Source organism: Mus musculus, chromosome 7 (assembly GCF_000001635.26).
Source record: "Mus musculus strain C57BL/6J chromosome 7, GRCm38.p6 C57BL/6J".
NCBI classification, from domain to species: Eukaryota; Metazoa; Chordata; class Mammalia; order Rodentia; family Muridae; genus Mus; species Mus musculus.
The window spans coordinates 11941534-11961494 of NC_000073.6; positions in this window are offsets into that span (position 1 = coordinate 11941534).

Sequence of the window (19961 nt, forward strand, 5' to 3'; positions counted from 1 at the left end):
TAAGGACAGAGAAATGATTTCTTCTTTTATATTCTCTGTAGGAAAGAGGTTACAAGTATATTGGAAGGTTCTGAGACATCCTTCATATTTATGTGATTTAAGAACTCAGTGGATTCTCTCTTAGTGACACTGACATGTGGAGATTGGCTCATGACTCTGCTAGGCATAGAAAGAGTCAGAGTTAGGGTGCTCTATCCTGGACCAGAAACCTGGTTCATCCATAGAGAATTCTTCAGAAACAGTTCCCCTCAGGAGCTTTATGGCACCTGGATATGTCTTGATTTGCTCTTCTGGTATCCTGAGAAATTCCATAAAAGTCACTTTTCTCTTCAGGCTAAGGGTACTTCAATCTCCAGATAATGAGAAGGGAACCCATCTCATTTCCAGGACTATACACATCACTATTTACTTTAGTAGCATTCCAGGAAGTGTGGTAGCCATCTTCACTGTATATTCCATGAAAATAAACTTACATTTTCCTAGCCTCTTTTCAAACAGATCAATTTATATTTTCATAATAACTCTATTTCCATAATACCATCTACTTGAATGTCAGGAGCAATCATAGGACAAGCTAATAACTAGCAGATGACCTTCCTGAGGTGACCACCTTAGATTAACATCTATGACAGAATTCCAGTAGGCAAGGCCCAGGAGAAAATCATTTTAGGAAAAAAATCCTGCAATTAATATACTTTTCCTGCTATTATTAAACATAAATAATAATTGCTGGGTAGAAGCCAACCCTTTTGAGCGGATCTCTGCTAATCTATGAAGATGCACTGTTTTGTAGTAATGCTATATAGACAAATAGATGATTTCTTAATTGTTAATGATGATCCTATGAGAATTCCTAAAATTATATCAGTATTTATTAAGCTCTTTTGTAGTGAAACTGATAATAGGTCCTTTTCAGATAGTCAAAACTGCAATGAGAGCTCTGTTAAGTCTCCCATGTGTCACCAGTTAATTGCTCTTAGATAGTAACCAGACTTTCTCCTACTCAGAGCACATTCCAAGAGGTTGTAAACCAATTAACCAAAGGTCATAAACAGAGAACTAATGATTCATTATAGGTGCTAGAACAGAAGATAAAATATTGACTAGGTTTATCTTACAAACTAATTTTCTGTGAACTTGTGGAGCTGTGACAGGTGACAAATGTTTAGCCAGGTAATTAATTACTCTTAATGGATATGCATGTAAACATTCTCTCTTGTAAACTTATATTTCAATTTATGATTTGATTTTTGTGTGTGTGTGAACTTGTAATGAACTTTTTAACATGTGATCAAGTATTCTAAAAGATATATAAGTACTGAAAAGAGATGAGAAAAGAGATGAGAAAAGAGAGAAGAAATTTTTCCCTTTCCTTAATTAGAGAAGAATTTTTCCCTTTCCCTGCTTAGGATCTTTCTTCTTTTTCACTTAGATAGCGTTCATAGAAAACGTTTTACAACTTAGTAATAAATGCTATAATCACTTTTCAAAGTGTCCCTTTTTCTTACTTTAACGTCTGACTAGCATTCCAAAAGTTAGAATGGTGCAGTTTTGTGGCCAGCTGCAGTCGCACGAACCGGGTACTCCTGAAACACAGGAGGGGCTGAAAGAGACTAGACGGTAAGAAAAGAAAGAGGCCAAGACAAATTTTTCTCTGATCAAGGCCCCCGAGTTTACTAAGAGTCTGTGCTTATAAAGGGGGGAGGCCCATTCCCTGCCAATCCATTCTTGGTGCCTGGAGCCAGCCTGTAGGTGACTTACAGGATAGGATGTGTCTCTGGAATGTCTCAAGGGTCTCTCAGCAGGTAGCAGAGACTCAGAGAAGAGCAGCGGTAGTTGACATAACAATATAGCCATCTAAATTGGAAGTCTACACCCCGAGTGATCTCATATTCAGTGGCAGCAAAGTCTGAATTAGCCTGTTTCAAGGCTGGTGGAGGCTACAATCGGAGGATGTACCTCCCCCCTTTATAAGCACAGACTCTTAGTAAACTCGGGGACCTTGATCAGAGAAAACTTTGTCTTGGCCTCTTTCTTTTCTTGCCGTCTAGTCTCTTTCATCCCCAGCCTGCCTTTCTGGAGTACCCGGTTTGCATGGCCACGGGCAGCCACAGTTTGGCACCCAGAACGTGGGACTTGAACACGGCGGGACAGACTAAGGGAACGCTGTCTTATGTGGAGCTCCACGAGACGGGAAGAACAAGATCTTATAGGGCACAGTGAGCAACAGGTATTCATGCTAGTGCCGGCTTTAAACTTCATCTTTTTAAAATTGTTGCTGTAGGTGCGATAGGATACCGGCTAAGTTGGGACAGTGTTGACCTGGGGCTGATTCCACTTAAGGGTTGACAGCTGAAAATGGGATTAGAAAATTCTAAACAGGCATTTGTCCGCAGTCTTCAAAAGCTACTTCAGGGGAGAGGAGTAGGGTTTGAAGAACAATTGTTAGAAGATTTTTCAGATCAGATAGATTCTTGCTGCCCATAGTTCAGAAAAGAAAAAACCTTAGATAAGAGAACCTGGGAGAGAATTGGAGAAGCTCTGAGAAACACCCAGGCCTCTGCCTCTGGGCGCTCGTAAAAGATGCTATTGATGAAGAGACCTTTCAGGCATCAGATAGTACCCAGGCAGAGCTTAAAGAATCTCAGGGAGAGCGCCTGTCAGAGAGGACTTTCTCAGAAAATGGCCCTCTCAACCCTAAATTAGAAAGTTATAGAGATTCTAATGATGAGCTAACATTAGACAAAGAAGATCATTCAGAAAAAGGAGCCGCCAAATATTTTGATGAGTATTGGTCTTGCGTGCCTCCTGCTCTACCTATGGCCTCCACTATAGGAGATGCTACTCAAATGGACATGCAACTAAGTAAATTAGAGTTTGAAATTAAGTTGCAGAAATTGACTAATGAGTTTCGGGAGCTAAAAAAGGTGTCAAATACAGGGAAGAACAGCTATTCTGAAATGTACCAATTGTCGCTAGAAAGAGCTGTGAGTCAGGCTTGTGGGAAAGGACAGGATATGTCTGATGTGCTAGCCTTTCCTGTAGTTGAGATAATTGACCAGCAAAATAATAGAATCAGACAATACCAGACTTTGGAGTTCAAGGTGATAAAGGAGTTAAAAATAGCTGTTGCACAATATAGCCCTACAGCTCCTTTTACACAAGCATTATTGGATACTGTCATGGAGTCACACTTAACCCCCCCACTCACCCCCTACCCCTGCCAAGATTGGAAGACTCTGTCAGGAAGGGATTTCTTACTTTGGAGTTCTGAATGGTGAGAAGCCAGGAAGAAAACTGCCACTTCGAAGCTCAGACAGGTAATCCAGACTGGGATATTAACATGCTTTTAGAAGGTCAATATGTAAGCAATGCTAATCAGACTGGGTTTCCTGTTGGAGTTTATGTGCAGGTTTCTATGGCTGCCCACCATTCTTGGAATCAGTTACCAACTAAAGGGGATCTTGGTGGAAGTTTAGCCAGCATTCGGCAGGGTCCTGATGAGCTTTACCAGGACTTTGTGGATAGGCTATTGAAAGCAGCTAGTAAAATTCTTGGAGATTCTCAAATGGGAATTCCTTTCATTACACAATTGGCTTATGAGAACGCTAACACAGCGTTTTGCGCTGCTACTCTGCCGCACAAAGGACAGACAGACGTAGCAGGATATATCCGTCTTTGCGCAGAGACTGGGCTGTCATATAATCAGGGTTTGGCCTTGGCCGCTGCTTTGCAAGGAACCACCGTTCAAGCAATGCTTGCACAGAAACAAAGGAATAATGCTTGTTTTAAGTGTGGAAGTTTGGGTCATTTTAAAAATGATTGTCCTAAGAATAGAGGTGCAGAGGAGAGTGGGCAAGCAAGCCATGCTCCAGGAGTTTGTCCTCCATGCAGGAAGGGCAACCATTGGGCTAGGGAATGTAAATCCAAGACAGACATTCAGGGCAATCCATTGCTGGGAAACGAGAAGAGGGGGCAGCCACAGGCCCCGAGATACTCACAGCAAGCAGCTTATGGGGCCATGAAGCTGCTGCCCAGCCAAAGAAATCCATTTTTGAACTTGTCAGGGCAACCCCAGGAAGTGCAGGATTGGACCTCTGTTCCACCACCCACACGGTATTAACCCCAGAAATGGAAGTTCAAACACTGCCTACAGGAGTTTTTGGACCTCTAGCTGCAGAAACTTGGGGATTTCTTTTAGGACGAAGCAGTTCTATTGTAAAAGGTCTGCAGATTTATCCAGGTGTTATAGATAATGATTATGAGGGAGAAATTAAAATCATGGCTGCTTCCCCTCGTAGTATTATAACTGTACCTGCTAATCAAAGAATTACTCAACTTATCTTAGTTCCTTTGCATCTGCTACTATCCAGAATTGTTAAGAATGAGAGAGAACAAAGTGGCTTTGGTTCCTCTGATGTGTATTGGGTTCGGTCTATTACTAATCAGAGACCTAACCCTAAATTGATAATTGAAGGAAAAAGCTTTGAAGGATTAATAGATACCGGAGCTGATGTAACAGTTATTAGAGGACAAGATTGGCCTTCAACTTGGCCTTTGTCTGATACACTTACCCACCTTCGAGGAATTGGTTATGCCAATAACCCAAAACAAAGCTCTAAATTGCTAACCTGGAGAGATGAGGAGGGCAATTCAGGACAAATTAAGCAATATGTTATGTCAAATTTGCCTGTTACCCTATGGGGAAGAGATCTCTTGTCACAGATGGGCATTATAATGTGCAGTCCTAATGAGGCACTGACTAAGCAGATGCTAAGACAAGGATTTTTGCCTGGTCATGGGCTAGGAAAGGAAGGACAAGGTATTAAGACTTTTGAAAGTCCTAAACCTCACTCTAACACAAGAGGCTTGGGTATTTTCAGTAGTGGCCACTATCTTGCCTGCATCCCATGCTGATAAAATTCAGTGGCTTAATGATACTCCAGTGTGGGTTGATCAGTGGTCTTTACCTAAAGAGAAAATAGAAGCCGCCTCTTCGCTAGTGCAGGAGCAATTAGAGGCAGGACATTTAGTAGAATCTCAGTCTCCTTGGAATACTCCAATATTTGTTATCAAGAAAAAAATCTGGTAAGTGGAGATTGTTATAAGATCTAAGAAAGGTTAATGAAACCTATGGGGCCTTTACAACCTGGGCTTCCATCTCCAGTAGTCATTCCTAAAGGATATTATAAAATTGTGGTAGATCTGAAGGATTGTTTCTTTACTATTCCTTTGTACCCTGAGGATTGTGAAAGATATGCTTTCAGTGTTCTTTCTATTAATTTTAAGGAACCTATGAGGAGATATCAATGGACAGTTCTTCCACAGGGTATGGCTAATAGTCCTACCTTACGTCAAAAGTTTGTGTAATGAATGATGTAAATCATAGGCCATTAAGCCATCTCACAGGCTGAATGGCTTGTGTCACAGATGATGTCTTGATGGTGGGAAAAGACCCTTAGGACTTGCTTTTCTGTTATAGAGATTTACAACAGTCCTTAGCAGATAAAGGACTGCAAATAGCTCCTGAGAAGGTATCCTTATAATTATACCCCACAAGGTCACCAAAAGCACATCTTTCTTTTGTCTTATTTGTTTTAAATTTTTCGCAAACTGATATTAAAGGTCAGTCTGTAGCAGATCGCCACTGGCATCCAGTTACTTCCAGTTCTTAGGCCATGGTTAAATGGTGGGACTCATTAACTAACATGTGGAATGGTCCAGACCCTGTTTTAATCTGGGGAAGAGGTTCTGTCTGTGTTTTTTTTTTTTTTTCACAAAAAGAAGATGGAGCATGATGGCTGCCTGAAAGACACAGACCCTGAATCTTCTAGTAAGTATGATTCCAACCTTGATGATGTCTAAAAATCCTTCTTTAGCCAGAAGAGTTAATTTGGAGTACAGCCTCCACTTCCAGAGATTTTACAGCCTTTCTGTTAATTCTCAAAGTCACCTCCCCCACACCAGGAGTCCAGAGTTTGAGCTTGATTTTTGCTAATTTGCAACTGAATAGAGTACCTGGACTTCCCCAAAGAAGCTTTTATCCTGTTGTTTTTCAACTTTCTCTACTTTGTTTTCAAGCAGGCCAGTCAACTCCTTACAGCCTGTTTTCAACAAGCATGCGTCTCTGCCTATAGCAAGCGCAGGTGGCAGAAATTCATCGATATGAAGAAGCATATTGAGTATATATTGTAGCTTTGGTCTGATTTGGGAATATGATGTGCTATGAGGGCTGATCAGTCAATGAAGGGCAACCAGATTTTGGAACTATATCAATCTAAGACAGAGGTATATGCCAAGAGGCTGTGTTTTATTAATAATACACCACAGAGCCATGCTTATGCAAAATAAACACAAACAAGCTGCATATATTCTCCTTGATGGATAGGAATAGTTTGTGAAAATCTGAGTCCCCAAGCCAGGCGCGGCCACCAGCCACCATAATGCCCAGGCAGGACTATGGAGCATAAATGTTATGCCCCAGTCCAGCTAATTTTTATTTTATATTTGGGGAGGAATTGTAAGCTCCATCAGCCTTGAAGCAGGCTGATTCAGACTTTGCTGCCACTGAATATGAGATCACTCGGGGTGTAGCTTTCCAACTTATATGGCTCTATTGTTATGTCAACTACTGCTGCTTTTCTCTGAGAATCTGCTCCCTGCTGAGAGACGCTTGAGACATTCCAGAGACACATCCTATCCTGCAAGTTGCTTACAGGCTGGCTCCAGGCACCAAGAATGGATTGGCAGGGAATGGGCCTCCCACCGTTATAAGCACAGACTCTTAATAAACTTGGGGGCCTTGATCAGAGAAAATTTTGTCTTGGCCCCTTTCTTTTCTCACTGTCTAATCTTTTTCAGCCCCAGCCTGCCTTTCAGGAGTACCCTGTTTGTGTGGCAAAGGGCAGCCACACAGTTCCTGCTGAGATAGAAAAAGAACTACATTTCTTAATCGCCCCCTACCCCATCCCCTGCCCCCTGCTACAGGTATCAATCCCCTAAGCCAGAAATCTTTTTACCCTCAGAAAGGGCACAAAAAATTGTAGGACTTTTTAGAAGTTAATATCAGCATTTCAGTACAGTTAGAGAGCTAGAATGTCCAGAGACGCTCAGATTTTAAAGCCACACCACAATCATACTCTGTGCCCCTGTTACTACCCTCTCCAGGCCAGGAGGCTCTCAGCAGAGGTTGTATAGAATAGGCAAGCTTCTGCTGTTGCAAGGACTACACATTACATATGTACATACTTACTAATTTTAATGCGGAAGTGCCATTTAGACAAATGTTAGATATCTCCCTGCCAATATTTAAACTTTCCAAACATGGACACCTCCTCCTTGTCTGTTTAGTAAACGTTTACAAGTAGAAGTGAACTGACAATGAATCCATTAACCAGCCTAAACTTATTACTTCCATCTGTACAGAATTAGTTTTCTCTAACCGGCTTTACCTGATCCCACAAGTTATCTTCTTTCCCTACTATTTGTTACTGTAGAGTCAATTAGAAAACATTTGCCCTTTTGGTGTCTCTCTATGGGTAATGTTGTTTTTCACAGCTTCTGTCACCTGAAACTATCATTTTCTATTTAACTGCTAGTGCTTAAAGTACATTTCAAAATCTGAATGAGGCCAGAGAAATGAATTGGTCAAACAGCCCTTGCCCCACAATGTGAGGATCTGAATTCCATCTGAGAGACCCAAAAGGTGAAAGGGAAAAACCAATTCTCTCACAGCAGAGTAGGTAATGGAAGCCTCTCTAGAACACTGTGAGCTCTGGTCTTTTGTTTCTTCCATTATGGAACTCACCATACATAGTTTTACAGCTGTGACTAGATACCATGACCAAGGCAACTCTTATAAAGGAAATCATTTAATTGAGTCTGGATTACAGTTTCAGAAGTTCAGTCCATTATCATCAAGGCAGGAATATGGCAGCATCTAGCCAGGGATGGCCTTGGAAGAGCTGAGGGTTCTACATCTTGAACTGAAGGCTCCTAAGAAAAGACAGACTTCCAGGCAGTTGGGGGAAGGTCTCAAAGACCACTCCCACAGTGATACCTCTGTGAGGAGCCGCCCTTGCAATCGCCATTACAAGATGGCGCTGACATCCGGTGTTCTAACTGGTAAACAAGGACTCTGTGCATGTGCTGGGGTAATTTTCCATTCCTTGTGCCCTGCCTGTCCCATGGCATCATTTGGGCTGATGGTGAGCAACCAATCAGGGCGGTGAACGGCTCCAACTGCTCTTCATGGTCTATTTAAGGACTGAGTTTCCTGTGTTCTGGGTCTCCTCCCCAGAAGCTGATCATCTTTCTCTCGAGATGCATTAAAGCTTTGCTGCAGAAGGATCCGAGTGTGTCCTGTATGTGTGTCCTCGCTGTCGAGACTCCTTATCACACAGGGACATACCTCCATCCAGGTCACACCTATACTAATAAGGTCACACCACCTAATGGGGCCCAACATATTCAAACCAGTACACATGAGATGAAAAGATATTTCAGTGAATAACAGTGCTTGACTTAGAAATTTCAGTGACCCAAAGACCTCCATGTAAGACCAGGGACACTGAAATTAATAGAGGAGAAAGTAGGGAAAACCCTCGAAGATATGGGCACAGGGGAAAATTCCTAAACAGAACAGCAATGCCTTGTGCTGTAAGATCAAGAATTGAAAAATGGGACCTCATAAAATTGCAAAGCTTCTGTAAGGTGAAAGACACTGTCATTGAGACAAAAAGGCCACCAATAGATTGGGAAAGGATTTTTACCAATCCTAAATCTGATAGGGGACTAATATCCAATATATACAAAGAGCTCAAGAAGCTGCCTTCAGAAATTCAAATAACCGCATTAAAAATGGGGTTCAGAGCTAAACAAAGAATTCTTAACTGAGGAATACCGAATGGCTGAGAAGCACCTGAAAAATTTCAACATCCTTAATCATCAGGGAAATGCAAATCAAAACAACCCTGAGATTCCGCATCACACCAGTCAGAATGGCTAAGTTAAAAAATTCAGGTGACAGCAGATGCTGGCGTGGATGTGGAGAAAGAGGAACACTCCTGCACTGCTGGTGGGATTGCAAGCTTGTGCAACCACTCTGGAAGTCAGTCTGGAGGTTCCTCAGAAAATTGGCCATAATACTACCGGAAGATCCAACAATACCTCTCCTGGTCATATACCCAGAAGTTCCAACTGGTAATAAGAACACATGCTCCACTATGTTCATAGCAGCCTTATTTATAATAGCCAGAAGCTGGAAAGAACCAAGATGTCCCTCAACAGGAGAATGAATACAGAAAATGTGGTACAGTTACACAATGGAGTACTACTCACCAATTAAAAACAATGGATTTATGAAATTCTTGGACAAATGGATATATCTGGAGGATATCATCCTTAGTGAGGTAACCCAATCACAAAGGAAGTTATTAGATATGCACTCACTGATAAGTGGATATTAGTCCAGAAACATAGAACACCCAAGATACAATTTGCAAAACATAAGAAAATCAAGAAGAGGCAACATCAATGTATGGATACTTCATTCCTCCTTAGAACAGGGAACAAAATACCCATGAAAGGAGTTACAGAGAGAAAGTTTGGAGCTAAGACGAAAGGATGGACTATCCAGAGACTACCCCTCCTGGGGATCCATCCCATAATCAGCCACCAAACCCAGACACTATTGCATATGCCAGCAAGATTTCAATGAAGGGACCCTGATATAGCTGTCTTTTATGAGGCTATGCCAGTGCCTGGCAAATACAGTAGTGGATGCTCACAGTGATCTATAAGATGGGACACAGGGCCCCCAAGGGAGAAGCTAGAGAAAGCACCCAAGGAGCTGAAGGGGTCTGCAACCCTATAAGTAGAACAACAATATGAACTAACCAGTACCCACAGAGCTCGTATCTCTAGCTTCATATGTAGCAGAAGATGGCCTAGTCGGCCCATCATTGGAAAGAGAGGCCCCTTGGTATTGCAAACTTTATATGCCCCAGAACAGGGGAATGCCAGGGCCAAGAATCAGGAGTGGGTGGATAGGGTAGGAGGGCTGAAGGAGGGTATAGGGAACTTTCAGGATAGCATTTGAAATGTATATAAAGAAAATATCTAATAAAAAAATAAAATAAGAAAGAAAAAAGAAAGAAATTTCAACGACCTGAGTTTGGAATTGAAGAACCCAACAAAACTGAGAACCAAGAGCTCAGTGGTTAAGAGTCTGTTACTTGTTGCTTGTTCCTATGAACCAGATTCAGTTTCTAGCACCTACATGGCAGCTTAGAAATGCTATAATGCCTCTTCTAGAAGATGTGGTTACAGGGTCTGATATACAGGGTCTCCTACACACATATGGTACAAATAAATTATACTCAGTAACAAACATATTAAATGAAATTTGGAATCGTTAGGTCCAGAAGGAGACTTATGTCATGTTGGTTTCCTAAGAGGTGTGGAGAATGAAGACAAAATGGTCTGTAAGAGCTTTGGAGACTCTTTACCTGAAGTACATATTGATGAATAGGAGATACTTTGTCTCAAATAACTCCAAACTTAAAGCCAACCAACCTTGCACAGAGGCACGGACTAACACATGGGACACATAGACACACAGGAAACAGAACACAAAGAAGAAACATAAAGGCCTCGACCTTTATTTACTAGTAAGAAGGAAAATATCAGTCAATATTTAGGCATTTGGAAAACTTTAGTGGAAAACTGACAAACTACTCACCTGCTTGACTCTCATATGTCACTGTTATGTGACAACTGATGGATGGAGCAATCCAGAAGTTAATTCAAACATCTTCACAAGATAAGTACAATTTAGAAGCTACATGTTTCTTCGTATGCAGATGAGAGAATGAGGCTGAAATCCTGCTAGCCTTTGGTGAGGAAGGTAAATAGTTCAGTCAGATTTGTGGTAATTCCTCAGATGATAGTAGTACGTGGATGATTGCAGAAGGTAATGTTACATAGGGAGCAGGTGTAGGGCTTCTCACCTGTGCGAATCCTCTCATGAACCTTAAGGATGGTGTCTTAGTTAGGGTTTTACTGCTGTGAACAGACACCATGACCAAGGCAAATCTTATAAAAAACAACATTTAATTGGGGCTAGATTACAGTTTCAGAGGTTCAGCCCATTATCATCAAGGTGGGAGCATGGCAGCATCCAGGCAGGCATGGCGCAGGCAGAACTGAGAGTTCTACATCTTCTTCCAAAGGCTGCTACTGGAAGACTGACTTCCAGGCAACTGTGGTGAGAGTCTTAAGCCTACACCCACAGTGACACACCTATTCCAACCAGGTCACACCTATTCCATCAAGGCCACACCTCCAGATGGTGCCATTCCCTGGTCTAAGAATATACAAACCATCATAGATGGTCTTGTGGATGAAGGACCTTTAACATGTGCCCCATGTGAAAGGCTTTCCTGCCTTGTGTATGACATCATGAACTTGGAGTCTGAGACTCCATAGAAGTGATCATGACACTCAAGACAGAAAAAAAAATGGTCTCCCCTTCCTGTGTGTTCAGTGGAACATGGAAATGTCACAGAAATATTTGAAGACTCTGAGACATTCTTCTCATTTGTGTGATTTGGGAACTTAGTGGAAACTCTCCTGATGACTCTAACATGTGGAGATTGCCCCATGATTCTGATAGACAAGAGAGAGTTAGGCTTCTCTGGCCTGGAAAACAACCCTGTATCATCCATAGGAACATTTTCAGAAACAGTAGCCCTTAGACTCAATTCCTGGGACCTAGATGTAACTTGACTTATTCTGAAATTCTGAGAAACTCCATAAGAAAAACCTCCCTCTTCAGACTCAGGATACTCTTCTTTCAGGAAAATGAGAAGGAAGTCCAACAGTTTTGAGAATACTAACTTTGCCATTTACTTCCTCAGAGATTCAGGGAATATTTTGGTCCTGTTGTCTGTTTCATGTCTGTGGAATTTAGACACTCTACTAAAATGTACCCCATAAGAGATCCTGGTCCAAGAATATACAAACACCCCTATTCTCTCCAGGTTTCCTAGTGATCTGTTGCCAGTAACATGTCATGGTGTATCTGCAAGTGTGTCTTTGCATTCTCTTGTGTTGATGTTATTGGCAACTGCTGTTTCAAAAACTTGATTTCTTCTAAGGGCACATTCTCAGAAAACTGGTCTTCCTTCCTGTGCATGGAGATGAGGACCTGAAAATAGGCTAGATAAGCATTGTCAAGGAATCTATGGATGACAGAAAGCCTGCCCTCAATCTGTTTGCATAGGATTAGCTCATCTGACTATCCCTCATTCCTAATTATGTCATCCTGGTATTCGCACATTCTGGTGTCTCGAGTCACACTATATTATCAACTGTTGAATCACTGTCCCTAAGGGAAAGACAAATTCAGGTTCCCATGAACTTTGGCCATAATGTTGTTTTCAACTAGTTGATGCATTGTATGAGAATCAGGTGAAGTTAGGCCCATAAGGAAAACAGGGACTGTCCTGTTTAAGAAAGTCTGCTCATTGTTCCAGGTACATCCTCAGACCTTCTCTGCCTAGACATTGCAACTATTAACAAATGGCTATCTTGGGGGAAAGATACCAAGATTGAGCAGAACCAAGAAGGAAGAGAGGGAATATGGAGATAGGGACTTCCCAATGGAGACTAAAAACTGTCTAACCCAGAATGTTCTAGGGGCCTCCTATCCCTGGTGACCTTTATATCCCCTTGATGTGAGCTGATTTTTGTTCTAATAAAGTTTATGATTTTTCAAAAAGGGCTCTCTGTGAATGATATTTTTCAGTTCTCACTTTGTAACCAATCCCTAGTTCTTTATCAATACCTAGTTTCTTATTTTCACTCCTTGAACTGTCCTTATACCTACAGCTGTTACTTTGTGAGCAGATGCCCTGGCCTGTCTAAATTTTTGTCCCAGGTGGTTGCTGCTATTCTAGAGAATGCTCCCCTGTAAGCATCCATTCCTTGATTCATAATTGTTATTTTTCTGTCTGGAATCCTCGAGATCTTTACAGCTATTTAGTAGTTGCCATTTTCTGTCCTGGATTCAGATTTTCAATTGAACTTTCTATCTTGGAACCTTATGACTGCACTCTCAGTTAGCTGAGGTTTTTCATGTCCCACTTCCAGCCATTAGTCATCAATTCTAATCCCTAACTGTCACTTCCCTGTGCTGGGTGAGTGGGCTTTACTTCTAACATATATACTTCTTTGTCCACTGCTTGATTACTAGCCTTACAAAACCACACGAGCAAAGTGCCCTTAACATTATTGCTTTAACTTGGTGATAAGGGCTTTGTTTATTTATTACTGAGTCTTCTGCAGAGTTCACACATGACTGAAACTATTCCAACACCTATATTCATCTCCACAGATGCACACTGCCTCTGTTCTTAGAAACATGGCTGGATGTAATAAAAGCAGTCTACTAAGATGTGGTATCAGTCCTGAAATTCTCAATTTAAAAGGCTCAAAGGAGTTAAAATGTGGTATAAAAGAAACTGAGAGGTGTTAGCATTCTGTCTAAACTCCACCCCATAGTTACCTGGCAAGAGCCAGGTAGGCCTGACCCACTAAAAAAGGGGCTGCTTGCCCCCTCCTCTCTCTCTTGATTTCTTGTTCCTTTCTTGCCCTCTTGGGCTCTTGCTCCCTTTCTCCCTCCCTTTCCATTCCATTTACCCCTCTCTTTCCATGTGCTCATGGCCAGCCTCAACTTCTCTACTTTCTCTCTCTCCCTGCATTTCTCTTCCTCTACTACTATCTAAACTTTCTTCCCCATGCCATAAATAAACTCTATTCTATACCATACCATCATGTGGCATTTCCCTCAGGGGGAAGAGAAGCCTTGGCATGGGCCTACTGAGACATCCCTTCCCCCATAGCTCACCACACCCCCATAGAACATATTCTTTCTTTATCTTTTCATAAACACATCAAGGCAAGAACTTGTTTATATAGGACAAATCTCAAATGAACAGTAGGATATGGTGGTTGATACCTTTAATCTCAACACTAGAGAAACAAAGGGAATATAATTTCCCTGTGAGTTCCTGGTCATCCAGGGCTGCACATTAAAACCATGTCCCAAATGACCAAAAATGAAAAAAAGAAGTCTAAGAAATGATTTGAACAATGTCATCTAGACATATGTGTATAGGGTGTTTGAAAAATTTCACCAACTCATTCATTGTGAGAACTATAAAAATTTAGACACTAAAAGAGGAACCAATATTATGTCTTTCCAGATTTGAAAATTTGCCCTGAAGCACTAGTATTCAAGTTATTTTCTATGCCTGTGCTACTGTTGTGTATGCATGTTTGAGAGTCATATTTCAACTTCAGAAACCTTACTCTGCCAATTCTGCCACCCCAGTTTTCTGGACAGAATATCTTACAGACTTGTCAAATCCAATTTGGAAAGCCATGTAGCCACTAACATCTACAGTTTTTGCCTCTCATGCACTGGGAAAACATACCAATGTTTAGAACATTGTGTAATTGTGTGTGCTGAGGTTCCAACAACCCAGTCTTGCTGATTATATTGTCAATGATAGGTTTTCTCTGCTAAGGAAATAAACCAATTAGGCAGAATTAAAAATAAAAAAGGCAGGTTTATTTGGAAACGAGCTCCCTGGTGAGTTCTCTAGTCTCCTATCTTAGAACAAAACTGGAAGTCAAAGGCAGAGTATAGCTTGGGAGCATCTGATAGACTGAGGGTGGGGGGAGGTGGTGGCAATGCATAGGGTGGCAGTAGGATAGGTACCCAGCCACCAGTGGGGAAGTCTGAGACAAGAAGTGATGGCTGAGGAGAAATGGCCTTCTGTATAGGAGCCAAAAGGACTTAAAACTGTAGGATAACAAGAGGTAGCCCATAGGCCAGTAAGGGCAATGGGGAGGAGTGAGGGCCAAGAAAACTGAGCTCAAGAGTGAGCTTAGTGAACTGTTGTTTGATAAGTCTTCTGGCTCTTCCAACCTTCCCCAGGGATTGTGGGCAGTAGGGGTATGCAGTTTCCAGAAGATTCTGAGCGCTTCAGACACTAGCTCAATGATCTTCCAGGTGAAGGCTAGATCATTGTCTGTTTGGATGGTGTGTGGCACACGTAACTGAGGAGTTATATGTTTGGGGAACACCTGAGCTGCTACATCTGCAGTTTCCCTTGATCTAACCTGTGAAAGTCTCAACAAGTATTAGGAGATAGTAGAGCTTTTTGTGGGTGGGCATGTGTGTGTAGTCAATCTGCCAGTCCTTGACCAGCTGGTGCAGAAGCTATCCTATCTGGAGAGCCCACTGTGGGTTGGTCATGGCACATGTCTGGCAGGAATCGTGGAGTTGTACAATGTGGGCTTGAAGGTTCGTAGGATCAAAAGGGCCTCTAGGATTTGGAATAGGGTCTTGGGACCAATGTGCAGACTCTGGTGGATGTCAGAGATGATCAAAGGCACCTGCTTTGGGGCATGAATGAGGTGGTTATTTAGATAAAGCTATCCATCTTTTGCTTATGTAATTTGTCCCTCTCTCCCCCATGGCTGGTTTGTATTGAGATTCGTAGGCAGATGTCAGAAAGAGAATGTGCATATGGGTCAAGAGGAGCTGGAAGCCAAACCTTGGGCCACTGAGTCAGTTCTGCCATAACCCAGAGCCACTGTGTCCGAGGAGGTGTGGTGCCCTTGGCAGTCAATTATGGCCACCTCTGTTGGGGGTTGGAGAGCCTCCAAAAGTTTTGTTATAAGGAGGTCCTTGACAATGGGTATGCCCTCGGTGGTGAGAAAAACCCTTTCCTTCCAAAGGGAGTAGTGGATGTGAACTATCGAGAAGGCATACTTAGAGTCAGTATACATGTTAGCCAGCTGAATCTGTGGCTGTTTGGAGTGCTCTGGTTAAGGCAATTAACTCAGTCTTTTGTGAAGAGGTCCCCACAGGGAGGTGGTTTGCCTCAACTGTTTCAGTGTTAATAACTACAGAATGAGCTGCCTGATGGTTTTCCAATTTGTCTATGAGATAGTTCCCATGTACAAAGTGGGTGAGTTGAGGGTCTGTGAGAGGTTGTTCTAGAAGACTGGGCTGGTGTAAGCTCAGGATCTCTACTGCCTCTAGGCAGGGATAAGAAGGGGTATCAGAGGGTGATGGAACATGGAGGAAGGTTAACTGGCTGAGGACACCGAGGACAGGTTTGGAGGCCAAGATAACTTGGGGGTTTTCTAGGAACAGTAGATGTAGATGAAAAGCGTGGACTTTCCCAAAGACGGAAAGAGAGGAATGACCAGGTCAGAGAGGCAACCAATGGAGATACCGTGATGAGCTAGAACAGGGTGATTTTGAGGGCCTCTTAGGTGAGTTCTGCTGCAATGCTAGGGCTCTCAAGCATGACTGCCATCTACAAATGGTGGACTGTTTGGGTAAAAAAAAAAAAAAAACTATGACTTGATGGGAGGATCCAACAATTGAGGTAAAACACCTGTGGCTACCCTCATCCTCTTATCTGTAAAGAGCTGATAGGGGCAAGTAGAGAGTCTGGCAGTGCCAGGACAGGGTCCAGTAAGAGGGTATCCCAAAGTAAAGAGAAGTGACAGCAGACTGTTTCTGGGTGGGTGAGGGAGTCTCTCTGGCTGCCTGGTATAGTGGCTTAGCCGTATTGGCAAAATTGGTCATCCATTGTCTGAAGAACCTCATTAGGCCCAAGAATGATAGAATCTCGTCAGCCATGGGCTGCAAGTCTGGACTCTGTCACAGGTGAAGGTGAAGACACTGGGTTTAGTATGATGCCCAAGTACACAACAGTTGGAGAGCACGGCTGAGCTTTAGACAGAGACATGGTCACCCAGTGAACTGAGGTAGTTTAGGAGTAAAGCAGTGGGTTTTGGGTCAAAGACAAAGAATTGCAGAATAAAATGTCATCTATATAATAAAGTGTGTTAGGATTAAGGTTTAAAGAGGAAGCTGGGCAGTGGTGACACATGCCTTTCATCCTAGCACTTGGTAGGCAGAAGCAGGCAGATTTCTGAGTTCAAGGCCAGAGTTCTGGTCTACAGAGTGAGTTCCAGGACCGCCACAGCTATACAGTGAAGCCCTGTCTAGAAAAACAAAACAAAACAAAACAAAAATATGAGGTCAAAGGAGGAGAGATATCAACTCAAATCTTGGCAAAAAAGAAAAAAATAATGTGAACTGTCCTGGAAGCCTTTAGGGAAAACTTCTGTCCATGTGACCTGTGTTGCAACCCACATATCAGGATCCTCCTTGGTGAAAAGAAAGTGAAAATACCAGTCAGGCTGTGGGGGGGACAGTAAAAAAAAGGTATCCTTTAGTTCCAGAACAGTAAAGTGGGAGGTTTTAGGAGGAATATTAGAGAGGAGGATGTAAGGGTTGGTAGCCACAGAGTGACTGGGATAATTGCCTCAATAATGAAGAAGAAATTCTTAACTTAACAGTAGGCACCTAGTAACATTACACGATGAGTCAGTAGGAATTACAAGGAATTAGGAGGTGGAGATGGGTACAGCAGTGGGTTTCAGAGATGGGAAACTGAGGTCTGGAGGAGGGAGGAAGAGGGGTCCTTCAAGAGGTTGATGACCGACTGGTGGTGTAATCGCCACTGTGGAGATATCCCACACTTGTGAGTCAACCGGATCTGGTAAGGTAGTCTGGGGTGGGGAATCTGTGAGGCAACTAGAGAAAGAAGTTGGGAGTCAGGATAGGTTATGAAGTGCATTATAGGGTCCAGAGAAAGGGTGCTCTAAAGCAGCTGAGGGTATCACAGACGAGTAAAGGAGCCTGGCAGACAGGCAAGACCAGAAAAGACATTTAAAAAAAACAAAATCCATCCTGCAAGAAGACAGGGGAACGTCAGGGTCTTAGGTGGAAATGAGGGGTTCCTGTCTACATCCCTACCCCTGTTACAGAGTTGGTGATGGGACCGTGGGAACTGAGTGGAAAGTTAAAACAGAGAAGGTAGAAGGTAGTTCCCCCGTGTCCACCAGAAATGAGATGGACTTACCAGTTACCTGTAACTTTACCCTGGACTCAGCAAGGGTGTTGGAGGTCGCTGAGTCTAGGAGCTGTCAGTCCTCCACCAAGTCATGGAGCACAAAGGCTGGAATGGTCTGTGGTACCTGTGCTGACGGGGCTGGGCCACCATGGCTGAGCAAAGAGGGCAAGCCTGTTTTGGGGCATTCCAACTTACAGTGGCCAGGCTGCCCGCAGACAGGGCATGGCTTGATGGTCTGCTTTCGGTTGAGCAGCTGAGATACCAATGTCCTTCTCTGCCGCACTTGAAACATATCCTTGGCAGCGTTGACTTAGGCTTGACCCCAGGAGGATGGGGGCATGGCAGACCTCCTTAGATCCCTCTGTGGGGATGTCGTTGGCCTCAGGGCAGCTGCTAAGCCTTTGGCTGGAGCGTAGCTTTCTGTTGTAGCAGAGCCTGTTGGGAAGACTCAGCCGGGTGTTAAAGACATCAAAAGTCATTTCACCATCTCCTGCGTGAGTGGCTGGAGACCATCCTCCGCCTATTTTAGATTTTTTTGAATATCTGGCTATGACTGAGAAATAAAGTGAGTAGGAAAAGCCATGGCTTCCACTGAGGAGGTGGAGTCCGAGTGGGTATATCAGATCATGGTCTCCTGTTTTAGAAAAATGACGGGATTTTCATCTGTTGTGTGATTTTGCGAAACTTATATTAAAGTTGACATTATTTGAGACCGATTCAATACCCCGAAGGAGGCAGCAGACCTAGAGGTTCCTCCTCTGGTGGGCATTTTGGCCTGGCTGGTAATTTCTTTTGGGTTCTCTAGCTGGCACTGCCACCTTACCCACGAGGACTCTATTAACTATATATTGCCTGGAGGCTGCCTGAACGCATCCATAATCTTCAGGAATAAGGGTGGAAGCTTGTGTGACATAAAGGTAGTGCCAAGTTTAGTCATAGGACTGGCAAAGTTAACAGAACTCTTTTAATATAGGTGGACGATTTGGCAGATTAAGAACCTAGCCATTTTTCAATATGGAAAAGGTAATACACAGAGAAAAGAATGTGGACTCTAACAAGCCCCTCAACTTTTGCAACCTGGGGGATGGTGGGCAGAGGAAATCAGAGGCCTGCTTCAACTGCATGTGAGACACCACAGGAAAGAATTCTTGTGGGGCTGGCAAGTGAGATCAGGGTGTATGTTGTGGAGTTGTAGAAGAGGAAGAGGGCAGAATAGATATTGAAGAGGGAAGAGGATAGGAAGAAGATGGGTAAATGGGAGACAGTTGATTATCAGATGAAGCCTGTGGTGGTGCGGAAGAGGGAGGGGCAGTGGGAAGAGAGACAGAGGAGGAGGGAGGTGGGTAAGTCGAAAGAGGCTGGACCTTGGCCTGTGTCTCAGAAAAGAGGGGAGTAGTAGATTGAGGTCCAAGAAGGGGAAGAGGCAATGATTGTGGTAGCTCAGTCATGGCAGATGACTCCGGGTTCCCAGAAAAAAAAAAAAAAAAAGAGGATTCATGGGTGTTGTACCCTGGCAAATAAGAATTGAGCCATTAAGCATGGACTACAGAGGAAGTGGCAGGAGTGCAGTTCCTAAAAAGAAAAAGTAAGAAAAAAAAGAAAAAGAAAGAAAGGAAGGAAGGAAGGAAGGAAGGAAGGAAGGAAGGAAGGAAGGAAGGAAGAAAGAAACCTGAGCATAAAAATCTAGGGTGTCCTCTGGTGGTCACATAGATCGATTATCTAGAGTGTATTGGGTCCAAGCTAATGAGGAAAATAGGATCAGAAGTTTAGGAGGGCAAGTTCTGAGAGGACCCCAATTTGGTTAAATTTCACAGCAGACATCCAAGAGGTGTCTGGGGAATCAATATTGGACCCAGTAGTACCCATCTTCCCAGAGTTTGCTGCAGATCTCAAGACTATGGTATTGGCGTCCCAGTTGATAGTCTGGGATAGAAAGAACTGTTTATGCAGGGG